This window comes from Zonotrichia albicollis, chromosome 1 (assembly GCF_047830755.1).
Source record: "Zonotrichia albicollis isolate bZonAlb1 chromosome 1, bZonAlb1.hap1, whole genome shotgun sequence".
Lineage (NCBI taxonomy): Eukaryota > Metazoa > Chordata > Aves > Passeriformes > Passerellidae > Zonotrichia > Zonotrichia albicollis.
The window spans coordinates 135,660,049-135,675,279 of NC_133819.1; positions in this window are offsets into that span (position 1 = coordinate 135,660,049).

Here is a 15,231-nt window from a genome sequence, read left to right on the forward strand (position 1 = left end):
TTTTTGCTGGCAATGGCAAAAATGTAATATTATCAGCTTGGGTAAAGCACATGAGAAGAAGATATCCCAACAATCACTCCTAACACTTAGATCTTTGGTGTCCTTTAGGCATCCCAATGGCATCTCCTGAATCTGTTGAATTTAGAAGTATGTTAGATAAGTGAAAAACTTTTCATTGTACTCAGACATCAGTGTGAACAGGCTCAGAACTTCCATGGTGTAGCAAAACAGTACCAGATTCCATATTTTTCCATTATAAAATACAGTTTTATGCTTAAGAAACCCTCCTAATTAATTTTTCACTATAATGAAGCTTTAGCACACCACAGCTGCATGCATGATGGTAATCTAGTTCTTATGGCTAAATGGAAATCCTGGAAGAAATTTGCTGGAGTTCACTCTGATCATTCTGTGGGTAACAAGGCCCACTGTCTCTTAGAATGCCTTGATATAGTTTTACATTAAAAAGAATAATCCCTTCTTGTTAATAAGAGGCTTGCACATCTTGTTCCTTTTCCAATGCAAAGAGCTTGGACTGAAAAAGGCAAACTCCTACAAAAGACATAGACTGGTTCTTAAAAGTGAGTATTCATGTTGTGGTCATCTGGTAGAACTGCATAGCACTTTTCTACTGTATTTTTTCAAGTATGTTGTCTACTACTGTATGTTTCACATGCCACCTTGTGGTCTTCAAGGAAAAAGAGAAATTGGGTATGATTTGGCAAACTGGAAATGCATTTCTGTGTAGATATTTTCAGTACGTGAAAATTCTAGTATAGATTCATATCTCAGTAAATTTATTGAAGCCAAGTTTTCAAGAGTTTTATAGAGTACCTTTTAAGAGTATCAAACACAAATTAGTTTAGAACATGACCTTCAAGCTGAAGGCATTTCTGTTGTAGTAGTTGTGCTGTACATATATGCAAAATAAAAGAGTAAATATGCAGGATGTGAATCCTTTTCATCTCTAGCATAGAAGCATGGGCAAGGAAACAACTGTGATTTAGTCAGGAGTACTGACTTTCCAGGAGCTGTTGTCATGAGAAATTGATTCCGGGAAAATCTATCAGGTTGTTATGATTATAGAAGATTTTCACTACCTAAAAGAGAGTTAGATTTTCAAATTGGAAAACACTGTAGTTTTAAGACAATTAAGAAGTTTGTTTTCCTGTTGTACCTTGAGTGAGTGTCAAAATGGGAAGTTAATCTCATCTATGTTTCAGGTAAATGAGAAATTCTGAGACAAGTTGAGATTGGAAAATTTAGTCTAACCTATTTCTGTAAGGCTAGAAGGGTTTAAAGTTATTGTAGGAAAATACTCGATAATTTGTTTTTATTCATTATTTCTTTAGGATTCAAAGATAATAAGCTTGTATTAGAAATATTTTTACTTCAAATAACACAAACAACCCAAAAGATATATTCTGTTTCCTTAAATAGTGTCTAAATTGATCAAAGATAATTGAAGAGTACAAGGGATAGATGGGAAAGAGGGAGAAAATAACAAGAAGAAGGACAGGTAAGATGAGTTTTATGCATCTGATATTTTAAAAAAATCTTCCAGTGTCCTGATTATTCACTTATTTTGCAACTGTCCAATTCTTTTTAGTAAGACCATCAACTTGGACTGACAGGAAGGAGATAATAGCCTTAGGTTGGCTTATGTAAGATGTTAAACTCACTAAAAATTTCTGTGCTTATGAATGTATATCATCATACATTGCACTTCTAAAAGTCTGCTTTTTATGTGCTATGTCTGCCTGACATTTAAAAAAGAATTATCAGCCTTTTCTCATATCTAAGTGTCTCATACTCTTTTGAAAACCATGATCATTGTATATTTTGGAGTACAAATTGAGATTTTCTTTTTATCCTGTTGTAGAGTAGATGCCTGCTTCTAAGTTTTTGGATACTTTGCAGCAGTCTGATTTGGTGTTAGACAAATAATACAGATGATTAATTGCTTTATTGATGGAAATGGCCAGGAGACCTAGAGAGACACATCTAGAAGAATAAATTGGGCTGTAATTGTTCTGTGACCTTTCAGAAGTTCTTTTGTGTAATGTTCTCACAGGGAAGGGCTGGCTGGGAGGAGCTGATTTTGTGCTGTATAAAGTAGTGATGGGATGACCTTTATTCTCTCCAGGTGCCCATCCAGCTGCTCTGTCACTCCTCAGCAGGGCCCAGGTAGGAATGTAGAATGAAGAACGCATGTGCTGAGATGAAGGCAGTTTAATAAAGGCAAAGGAAAGGATGCACAAGGAAGCAAAAGCAAACAAAAAGATCCATTGTCTACTTCTCATGAGCAGGTGATATCCAGCCAATGTCTGGGAAATAGGGCTTTGGTATGTGTATTTTATTCTCTGGAAAATAAATAACTAAATGCCAAATGCCTCTCTTTCTTCTTCTCTCTCTTAGTTTTATTGCTGAGTACCATGTTATTTGGTATGGAAGATCTCCTTGGTCAGCTTGAGTCAGCTGTCCTGTCTTTGTCCTCTCCCAGCCTCTTGCCCACCCCCAGCCTACTGGCCTTTAGGGATGTTGGAGAGACACCTTGATGCTGTGGAGCAGTGCTCAGGAGTAGCCAAAACACTCCTGTATGACACTGGCACCTTTCTAGCTACAGGTACAAAGCACAGCACTGAGAGCTGCTGTGGGAAGGTTGACTCCATCCCAGCCACACTCAACACAGTCTCCATGCCTTATTCCATACCATTTGCATCATGCTTATGTCCCACATAATTTAATACAATTATACATACTTTGTCCTTTTGTATTTAAATCTCATTACTGAAATATCTTCTTAGCAACACAGCTTATGGTACATTATTTAAATGATCTTTATACTCAATGTACAGATTTATACATTCTCATTAAGTATTATCCTGGGTCCTTTAACAGACACTTATTCTCCCATTCCATGGGCCTCCTCTGCTCCTCCAAATGTTTATAAATACAGACTATGTTTTTGGCCCAGCTGCCGTCATTTTACATCTTTGTACATTCTTTGGGAGTTTGAGAGACATCTCCCTTGCCTGCTGTGCTGTTTATCTGTGTCAGTGCACTGAGGTGCTCCAGGAAGGGCACTGCTGCAGGTCTGTGCTGGAATCCTGTCAGCTGCAGAAAATCTTTTGATACTCTCAGCCTCCTGTGTTCTCACCAAAGTCTGCTGTGTTTTTTTTCTGCTAAAACCCTATTGTAAATATCCATTACTTTAGTACTCTCAATTAGTTTTCTTACAGAAATGCTGTAGAAATAATTTATTTCCAATGTAGCATATCAGGCAATGATGACTTGGGAACATCAGAACAAGAAAACAACAAGCAAATGCAACAGGGTGTTTTGTGCATACCATATGAATTAGAGAAGGGGGTTGCTTATCCATATGGGCTGTTATTACAATGGTAAAAAGGGTTTCCTTTTCTGAATTATTCTTCAGTTCCTCCAAAATCTCACACCGTATGCAGAGCTGTTACATGTCATGCAGACCACTCCCTCCTTGAAATCTGAAGATCAAAGTCTTTGCATTGGACTCTCAGCATGTTCCCTCAGTATAGCTCTAGATAATGATGAAAGCTTCCTGTTGAAGGCACAGCCTGCAGATGCAGGGCATGATATGGAAGTGTGTTTGAGCAGAGTGTATGTTATTGAGATGTGCTCTGAATGAGAGCCATGTTTGCACTCGAACCTGTGAAGAGTTCCAGTGATGTCTGAAGTTTGTCCCTGATGGAAGGTGTCTGCCCTCACACCTAAGGCTACACACCTTAGCCTTAGGCTACACAGCTAAGCCTTAATGTGTGAGCAGCATTTTTAAGCATAGAAATGAAACACACTAATGAAAAAATAGAGAAGTAAAAAGGATTGAGAATTTTTAGCATAAATCCCGTCTCACTGTGGCAATGGGCACTGGGGAAGGGAGTGAAGAAAGAATCAGCATATTAGGAACATGATCTAGTGAGCACCAAAACCACGAGTAGTTCATTGAGTCACTGACTACTGAGTGATCTCCCTCTCCTGCTGCCCAAGAGAGCAAACTGTGAACTGGAACTGACAATCTGTAATGAATCTGTAGCTGCTGTGCAAGCAGTGCCAGCTGTCCAGCACCGTGTGCCACCCGCATTGTCCGCACATTGGCATTGCCACCGCAGCAGGGGTTTCGTGCCAATACACAGCAGCGTTTAACAATGGCCACTCGATGTCACTGTTGCCGTTCAAATCCGTACTTGAAAAGACTTCAGCTGTGTTTTGATATTTGCGAGGATGTGATGTGGCGTTTCAGATGAGCAGCGTGACACATCTTGTCAAACTGATGTTTAAATAATCAGCTTTATTAAACACACTCGAGGACAGATTTTTCTCTTGTGTGTTTCTCAAGTACTTGTAGAACATAAGTATAAAAATGTTGTGATCTACATTTCTTATTTTTCATAGAATCCCTTTAAAATATACACAGGCTAATTTAAGGTGCCATCTGTATTACAAATCTATGGGTAGAAACTTTTACATGTCAGTATATTTTTAGTGACTATCCTTCATACACAAGCACATTCCAAGAAATCTTTCGGTCTTTTAATTTTTTATAGAGATGTTTATTTGATGCAGTTTTAAGTATTCATGTACATTTTGTAGTGCTAGAGAGGAACACATGACTTTTTGGTAGAACAACTGGATAAAATTCTTATCATCTTTGGTAACTATTTGCCATAAATTTCTATTAATGATTGTACTAGAGTTAAAATATATGAAAAATATTTTCATGTAATCACTCAGATATTATTTCTCTCCTGGTATATTATATAATTTGCATTTGAAAGGAAAATCAAAGTAAATGCTGATCAGCTTTTGCATAAGTTGGCCAAATTCTGGGTTTCTTAACTTCAGGTCAGTACAGAGGGTTTAAGAGGGCAAGAAAGAGATTAAAGAGAAGTCTCTTTCAGTGCACTCATGAATTTCAGCCTGGGGAGGAAGTGCCAGAGAGACTGAGCCATTTAGGTATGACTGTAAATCCCTGAAGAACTTTACAAAGAGTGAAGAAATTTCAGACCTTCATACATTTCTCTGAGTCAGGTATTTCTTTTATGGCTTCTACAGGGAATGCATGAAGTCTTGAAGACTAGACACTTGTTGACACATATTATTCACTCTTAGCATAGCTTGAGCCCCTGGGAACCTTATTTATCCATATTTAAAGGGCTCTGTCCTTCCCTTCCCCTTGGTGCCAAAGCTTGTATGAGAGAGTTTGTGCTGCCTTTGCCAAGGAAGCTCTATCCTGAGGAGGGGGATATTTTTAGTTATGTTTCTGTCTTGATCAGTGACAGAACAGCTTGGAAGCCACATAGTCTTGCAAAACAAGGATAACCACCAAGGGAAAGGTGCAAAGTTCTGTGGCAGTTTGATGAAACACATCTTGAAGGATATCTTGGAAATAAATCTTTAATTGCATTCCTTAAAAAAATTTTCATTAAGAAAACATGCTGAACTTTCTAGACATCTGAGAGTGTGCATTTAAAGCAGGTGTTCAAAATATGAATGTACTGCTCTATTTTTTATCAGTAACAGAAGATTTAATGCTGTTTAATAAATGATTTCAAAAATAAGGTTTGAAATTCCCTCCATACCTTTTCTTAGTAAAGATGGAAAAACAAAGTGCAATTTGGAAGTACACAACTTGAGACATCTCATTTAAATTATTGAAAATAAAATTTAAAAAAACCCAAACACCTTACAAAAAAGCCAATACTTCCCTGCTGAAATGTTCCTGTTGCCTCTGTAGCAGACATAAAGATTCAAGTTAAAGGACAGCAAAACAGAAATAAGCAGCCTTGGGGGTAGTGAATTTTTCATCTTTGTCATTGGTTTATCTTATATTCTCACAGAGTTTAAACTCTAGGCAGTGTTTCTTAAAGAAGATATTTTGTTTTGCCATACTATGAAAATCTAGCATTTTAAGGCCAAGAAGATAACTTTTCATAGCTTGTCTTTTCCAGATGAGCATTCAATTTAATTGAGGGACTTGTTCTTTTGGAAAAAAAATTTAAAAATTGCATAGCCTTATATCTGAAATATATCTGAATATATCTGAAATGTTTCTCTTCATGATTTTGATAAAAGCATTGTTGAATAAAGATCACAAAGAAGTTTCCAAAATCCCATGGCCTTTCTATGCTGAAAGAAGATTTTTTCTGGGGGGACTTAATTAATGAAGGAAGCTGCTGAATCTCCTGCATCAAAAAACAGTGCAGGTGAGGGTATTCTACAAATAAAACTTCACCACCATAAGTTGACAGCTAATACAATATTTGGCTTGGTGGCAATTTTCTGTCAGTCATTTTTTATGTGCTTGTATTAGACTTTTCATGTGCTTGCATTGCATCAATTGGGTAAAATATTCTGATTTATTTAAGCTTGGCATCCATTGGAAGTGCTGCCTGCAGCACCACCACCTGAGCCTTGAAAGGTGACAGAAGCAATAAAACAGCTGGAGGAGCAGGAAGAGGATATGTTGCATGAACCTGGGCATTACTCAAGAGACATGAGTTGTAGATTTGTCCCTGACAGGTGTTTCAGAGCATTTATGAAGCCCCTTGGCCCAGAGGAGGTCAGTTAATGTTGCTCTGTAATGCCATTCTAGCTGGGTGCACTCACAGTGTCTCTGTGTGTTTGTGTTTCTCAGTGTTTGTGTGCTCTTCCCAGAAGGTTTGTATTTGTTTTTAGGACTTTATTGTTCTGATTTTCTAAGGAGCAGGAAGTGAGTTTTGCTTTTCTTTCTGTTGACTCCTTGAGGGTCTCAAATGTCTGTTATTTGAGTACTCATTGAAAGCCTTGTGTTCCTTCTAAAAAGTCTTTAAAGCTTTAGAATATTTCAGGTGATTGTCTAGTTCAAGTGCCTGTGACAGCAAATGCCAGCACAGTTTGCCCATGGAAGGGCTTGGATATGTAGGCATGTCACAGCACTGAAAAGCAGGGAGATCTCTTTTCTTTATAGTTATAACCTGTACTTATATCCTGTTTTAATAAACCCTAAAGCTCTTTAATTGACTGTCAATACTTTCTGTGAGAACAGGAGCAGAAGCAGCAGTATGTAAAAAAAATTATCAGATTCAATTTTAATTTTTATCTGAGGCTTTCCCCCATACATGATCAACCATAAAGCCTCTGTGTGTGGTGGGTTTTTGGGTTTGCTTTGGATTTTTGTTTGTTTGTTTTTGATTTTTGTGTTTGTTTTTGTTTGTGGTTTTGACTCCTATATGCTTCTCATTCAATGTACTGAATAAGTCTAAGCAAGGGGCACATAAAAGTCATCTGCAGTTTTAAGAATTTTGCTTTTCAGCAAAGTCCCATTCTTGTAAGTATCCACTGACTTTCTTTTAATTTTCTTGCAGAGTCTGATTTGTGATTAACCTAAACAAATATAGATATGTCTTCATCTAAACAAGTTAGACTCCTTTTATGGTCTCATTAGAGAAATCACCACCTCCGAATCCAGTTATCTCAATCTAAAATAGGTGCCTAGGACACGTGCTTTCAAAGTGTAATTTCTGAATTTTCCTGATACCTGTACAAAGGTAAATTCAATCTGTTGTTAAGCAATGTCAATTCAAACAATTAATGTGAGGGATATTTAGTTTGTGAAATAATTCAACCTGCATTGAAACTATAACTGTTGTTTTCACAGCCAGTGTAAACTGCTGCTCTTGCTTTTGGTAAAATGAATTTTTGGAGACTGGGTTCTCTTCCTAATTGTTAATGTAGAAGGGCTTGCTAAATTTTAAAATAGCCCACTGACAACCTGCTAGTACTGTTGATTCTTAATGTCTTAGCAGTATCTGGAAGATCTGTAGCCTGGTTTCCAAAGACACATTTTCTAGGGCCCTGTATTGTATTTCCAATGAAACACAGCAGTGGCTTTGCTGTGGCAGCAACTCTATAAAAAAGGGGATTGTGTTGTTCCCTGCTGTTCTGGAAGCAGATGATTAGCAATTATGATTGCTAATGTCCTTGATTGATGAATAAAAAAAATATTGTTTGAGATTTAAACTTTCCTTTTCTCTGAAGTATGAAAAAATAACTCATTTCTCCAGTTAAATCTTGTGAGACATTTCAATGGTTGCCTGAAATGCTGCTTCCATTTAACAATGTAAGGGTGTAGGATGGATGGATCTGGCACTAATCTGAGCTATGGTTTCCAGTCTGTCTCAGGATACTTTGTGACAAGTCTACCATTAATGCACTTTGCCATCAGCAAAGTGCTGAGTAAGCTTGTGCTGCACCAGTATCGTTACACACCATTCCACATCTGTCAGGCAGAAGGACATAACTGAGCTACTGACAGAATGCTCAGGCAAGCAGCTTTTTACAAGTGAAGCACTCATGATGATTTAGTGAGGAGTTATATTCCTTGCTTTGAAACTCTAGCTCTGCACATAAAAATCACATTTAAATTATGCCATACTCCTCCAGGCGAACATCAGAATACCCCTTTGGAGCCAATTTTTAAATGAGATCTCATTTTTTTTCTTTATCCTGTATGTCAATAAAGCAGCAGAACTCCTTGAATATTACAGGCTAGCGCTATTGTGAGTTTAAATTATGAATAAATTGTTTTGGAAACCATGTCTGATCTGTTTTTAAAGACATTGTTAATAGAAATAGATGAAAGTTTACTATTTTTGATAAAAAATTACAACGTGGGGGAACGTCCCTTAATATATAATTTTATTATGTCACAGATTTTACAAGAAACCATGAAAGGTTTGATCATGAAAATCAGTTAGACTTTCCTTCACTGCAAAGGAAATGTCTCTATCTGTAACAGAGACTCTCTTCCAGTGATTTTATAGCAACAAAAACTTAATGCCCTGGCACTAGGCCCTCAAAAGTACTCTATGAAATGGTTCTTTTGGGAATCATGTCTATGCTAATTGTATAATAAATTCAGGAGTATTTTTAGGAGCTGCTATAACAAGCGGTTATTGCCATGACAGCATCTTCTTAAGTATTTTTAAAATTTACAGATTTTAAAATTATTAATGATTTCTTATTATCTCTTCAGCAAACAAATGGTCTTAAGAGGGTCAAATAAATCTGTACAGAGGCTAAACTGGTATATAGCATATGTGTAGAATCTGGAGATCTACATTTTTCTGTTCAGAAGCTATGGAATGCAATCTTTCTGTTTGCATGCAAAAGAACTTAAAAATAAAAACTCATGATACTCATGATCACAGTATTATGATACTCATATATCACAGAACATGAGTTAGAAGGGACCCCAAGGACCATCAAATCCAACTCTTAAGTGAATGGCCCATATATAAAATAATTCTTTGGCAAAGTGTGTCATATAACCCAAGATACCTGAAGGCAGAAAAAGTTTATGTCTAAAGAAATAAAAGACTGGGGAAGACTTTTTTCCCCCCTCCCAGTAATACGGAGGCAGGTGTTACAGGCAGGGAGGTGTGGTTTTGCCACCGGCAGATTACATACAACCACGAACAGGACAGGACGCCAGAATCAGTGTCGTGAGCTGTTTATTTCAAACATCAGTTTCAGTACATTGTTATGACAATGGAGACAAGAGATGTGAGCAGCTCACTGATTCAAACAGAATGCCAAGGAAACGTAACATTACAGCATAGCATAAAGCCATCTCAGTCCAAGTTTCAGCCAAACACACACAGAGCAAAAACATATGGACAATAATTCTACCCAATCATATGAAACACACGTAACTGTAGTTAACACAATAGAGACTTATTCTCTAACACAATGCCTCGTTTATGAGAGACAAAGCACAGAGACTCATTCATATTAACCTTCTAAAGAAATACACTAAATAAACTTGTTGCAACCTAAACGGGCAAATCACATAGGCCTATTGTTCTATTTCTCACGTCTGCGCCACAGCTTAGAAAACTTTTTCTGCTGCCTTGGCATTTCACTGTCCTTACTGTCTTTTGGGGCCTGTCTTTTTCACAACTTTCTCAAAACCCTCTAATTGTATGGATTCCAACAGTATGGCCCCCGTCTGTGTGCCGGTTTCGGAGCAGGGCAGGGCTGCGCGTCGGGCAGAGCGCGGTGCTGGGTGCCCAGCCCAGCCCAGCCCAGCCCAGCCCAGCCCGTTCCCGCTCTGGCACGGCCCCGCTGCCGCCGGCCAGCGCATCCCGACCCGTCACAAGAGCAGTTGAGCCAGCGCTCGATATCCCAGTGCCGAGCCTGCCAGCAGCCAGCAAGGGCCCGTTCCCGGCCTGGCCGGCCGCGGCCGCTGCAGCGGGAGGCAGCGCTGGGAGTGCGGGCCCGGCCCCTGCGCCGGGACAGGCCCCACAGACAGCGCTGGCAGTGCGGACCCGGCCCCTGCGCCGGGACAGGCCCCACAGGCAGCGCTGGGAGTGCGGGCCCGGCCCCTCCGCCGGGACAGGCCCCACAGGCAGCGCCTCCCTGCGGCGCTCGGGCTGAGCCTGCGCTGTCCGCCCGCAACGCTGCGGAGCCCAGAGTGACACTTCTGGAGTGCAAGCACCCGCAGGAGGGACAAAAGCAATCAAGAGGGTTTTGTGACAGCCATGAGCTCCATTATAAAGTAAACTTTGTAGGTAATGGGATTAAAAGTACAGTTTCACTCTTTTGTTGACTTTTTATACTTCATATATACTGCTACATTGTAATGAGATTAAGGTTAAATTCATCCTGCCAGAAATTTTTTTTGTGATTGATTAAAGCTGGTATACCTAGCTTTATAGATAACATCTTTTATTAAAATAAAATTTAGCAATTACAGCTTCAAGTTATTAGTGTTCATAACAGAAAAAAAACCTGCAAGCAAACATACAGACACAGATCTGCGTACATATTCCTTCTCAGAAGATACTGCAATAAGTACATGTAAGCTAAAAATTCTTACAGATAACATTTTAATCAATATTGAAATACATGTGCTGCCATAAAAACATTAGGAAGTGAACGTTTTCTGCCTTTGCCTTGTCATTGAATAACACCATGGAGGGTGACAGATACAGGCATCTCCTGCACAAGAACCTGACCATTTGCCACCAGGAGAGCCCATGAAGTGACCCTGGGCTAATTGGAACTATAGCACTGCTTATACTGTCCTTTTGGGAAAACCTGGTCTACTAAACCAGAAACTTCTTCATACTACCAACTCCTATTTTATTTTGGCTTTGAAGAAAACATTGCCTTACAGTTCAATTTTAAATGCTAACATCATCTGTACTTCAAATAAATTGGGACAATACTCAGTCTTTTGTGAAATACTTTGACCTCTTTATCACAAATTACTTTTTCCATGGGCTTTGTATTTTTACTCACATCTCCATGCTTTAAGAACAGTCTTGAGGAATTTTTCATTAACTCATCAAATATTACAATTTATTGCAAAGTTTTCACACTGCACAGTATTTCTTCTGATTTATATTTTGTTGACTGAGCTGCACATGCTTTATTTCAGACATATTTTTTAATTGTCGCTCTGAACCATGGATACCTAGGAAAGCTGATCACATATGCTTTCATAATTTAGTGTCACTTTCAAGGTATTTGCACTTTGGTTTAAATCCAGCATTTCATAAATGTGTTTTGCTTATTTATATCAAACTTCAGTTCAAATGCTTGTATGCAGATGAACACGTTTGATCAGAAGTACCACAAGACCACTAAAATTGCAGTAGCAATTAGCAAAAAGCTAGTGAATATATCCCTCTCACTTTGGTGGCTTGTTTTATAGCATTGTATTAAAAAGAAGCATTTAGGCACACTCTGAAGAAGGAAAAGGATCACTTAATTATATGGTGCTCTTTTATTGAGGGGTTCCAGTATTGTGAAGGAAAATTTGGTTATATTGCTTTACATGCATGCAAATGGGGGCAAAAAAGGGTTTGTGCTCTGAGAAGTACAACTGCTGTAGCAATTCATTTAAAAATCTATGTACATTCTCTCTGCTTTTCTCACATGCATTTGCTACAGATGATTCTAGAGGAAAATGCAACCTAAATTATAACTCTTTCTAACTTAAAAAATCAGTTTAGATATACATCCACAAATTGAATAATAAAGTTAAAAATACAAGTCCGTGAAAGGTATTATCAAAAAAGTAAGAAATTAAAGCAAAAAAAAAAAAAAAAAAAGCTGCTAGATGTTGGGCATGCTGGGGCCTTTTGCTTTGCTGTTATATATTTTTCCACAATACATCATGGCAGAGAAAATGCAGTATGTAGTCAGAGCAATGGTGCAAGGAATGAAGGCCTTGCCATGCTTTTTCTGAAAATGATGGGATTTCTGCCTCACTGGTAGTCATGCTGTGAAGCTTAATTAAAGTTTATGAAGCACATCAAGATCTTTGGATAAGAGACATGGTGCTATGAACTTAGTAATTTGTTCTTTACAGCACTAAAGAGTGGAAGACTAAAATACAAATGTTTTGATCTTGACATGCCACCTTCAGTTTGGTTAGAATTAATTCTGCATATGAATTTAACCACTAGGAAATACAGAGAGGCTTGTAATTTTTGGCTTTATTACCATGTACGAGTATTTGTAGTGGTCTGAAATATTGTAGTAACCTTCTCTATGAGTTTAAAATATTAATAGTTCTCTGACCCCCTAAGTTTGTCCTTGAAATAAATAATCAGTATCATTATACAAAATTCCTGTTACACAAAAGCAAGTTCTCAAATGTAGTTCTACAGTCATTTTAAATATTGCCATTATTTTTTTTTTCTGGATATATTTTCAAAGACTTGTGCTGCAGGAAAATTGTAAGAATTGCACATGGCCATGTTTGTTCATATATTTATTAACAAATCATACAACTCAGAGTGTAAGCAAGTAGTCCCACGTACATTAATCTGGCTGTGTAATCTCAGCAGATGACAAAAAGTTTTATGTGTTCAAGAATCCTGTGGTTGAGCATTAATTTTATATGACTCATTCCTTATGCAAACTTATAAATTCTTAGTCTTGGAAGTCACCCTCTTCAACGAAGCTCATGTTTCATTATTGGTTTTGTGGGGAAAAAATCACAGGATTTTTTTTTTTTTGATGGGGAAAAAATAATGTGAACAAGGCAACCTGGATAGGGCTGAAATCAGTAATCTCTCGATTTATTATACCTGATGCCATCATTATATTAGTGTCCATGATCATGGAAATACAACTTACAAATTTCTTTTGGTGATGTATTGATTCAGGAAGAAATTATATTAGTGAAAATCAAGCAAAAAAACCAATAAATAGTAGGAAGTTGAATTATCATTGTAGTCTTCCTACTTGTAGTTTTCTTACTTATTTAACTATGATCATTTTAGTGTTTGTCTTGATGAGAGTTTTACTCTTTTTATCTTTGTGGTGATGTAATTCAACCTTCTACCTTTTCCTTAAGTTCTCCAATATTTCATGTTCACGTATTATTTTCACACTAGTAAGCTTTTCCATGAATGTGTTGGTGTAGCTATCCAACCCTTTTCAGTGTTGCTGTATCTTCCCTTGGTTCCACCTAAAGGCAGCAAATAGAGAGTGTCCAGTCAAGTGGGACTCAGAACAGATGAAGCTGCCTTAGGTTAGGCAAAGTAAGTAGTGTTCTTAATTACAAATCTATTTCCTCCTTAGACCTTGCTCTGTTAGCAGATCTCACCCTCAGAACTTCTCTCCCAGTGACAGAACCTCAAGGTGAGGTTCCATATTATATTACTATTCTTAAGTAATATAAATCAGAAGCTCATCTAACTACACTCATTAATCTCAGCTGAGACTGTGGCCTTCCATCTTTATTTTCATGGTCTCTTTCTTCTTCCTTCAGAATCAATAAATTAGCTTCTGCTTTGCTTAGCAAGTGCACTTTCTGTAAGTCATTAAGACTAATCAAGGTGTAAATCAAAATATGAATGACCAAATTAAAACAATGGCCAAAGATCTTAAAAAATTCCTCAGTCCTGGAAATAGTATTAGAGTGTACTTTCATATGCCAGGAAATAGAGTATACTGAAGATACACCACCACCACCATCATCACAACAACAACAGAGAAAAAAAAAGGACAAAGAGCTTATCAGTGACAAATCTGATGCTTCTGATCAAGCTTCTAGGTGAATCTTTTGATCTCTTATTTTGTACTGTGCCTTAATTTAACATCTTCCCTAAAGCTTTGCTTGTTTCAGTGTTTTTGTCTTACCCTTTCAAGAATCCTTAGGATCAATGATGCCATTAGTTCTACATTTGTTTTCATTCTCTTATTTTATTGTGTTTTCTTCCCAGCATTTGTCTTCTTGGATTATTTGCCATTTCCAGCATTTGTGTTATTTTACTGTCTGTCGTTTGCTAGGCAGCTGATATGTCCAGTACTTGTCATTTCCCTTTGCATTTAATTTCAATATTTGTGACATGACATTTTTTCTTCCCATGACTCATTTGCTCCCAGTGCTTCTCCAAATGGCTGCAGGATAGAGGCATAGATAATGTGGAAGCTTGGAAAGTCCAGAGAGGTGGCTCTCATCTTCTTCATTTTCACTGAAGGGCAGAAGAGAACAGAATAATACAATGCATTAGACAAGACAGCTTTCTAACTTTGACTAGAATTAAATTATTGGCATTGGACAATAATTATTGATACATTTCTCAGTCATGTCAGAAATACCTAGTAAGAATTTGATACCTGAATATGCTCAGTACTGATTTTCAAAATTACTAAAGAAAGGACAAATTTGTTAATGCTTTCTTCATTGTGCATGTTTCCACATTGAGTTCAGCTAAAGTATACAAGATTTTCTGTTTGTTTGAGAAAGAAAATGGGGAGATCATTATATATAATTACCTTTTGAGGGTATTACTCCATTGCTTCAAGGACATGTTTGACAACGCCTCATGAATGTTGTATGTTCTTATGAATTTGCAGCTAAACTCCAAAAGAAAAGACATGGCAAGAGAGATTTTACAATGAGAAATAGCTAAATGAGTATCTTATAAAAATACTTAGCTTTTAAGAGTATTTTCTTAAGCACCTACTATATATTTGAGAGGTAGAGGCAGAACAAGGACTATCTTAGTGAGTAGAATGAAGATGCAGCCACCAACCCCAGTGCTGTTAAGGATACAATCTCCTGGAGGGTACATGCAGTAAACAACTGTGCACCCCTCAAACAAAGCAGGAGATGGGGTTTGGATGCTCAGGGGTGCTCTGTGTAGGATTTCAGCTCCTCAGCTAAGCCCTGTGCTGGTTTCACTTTAG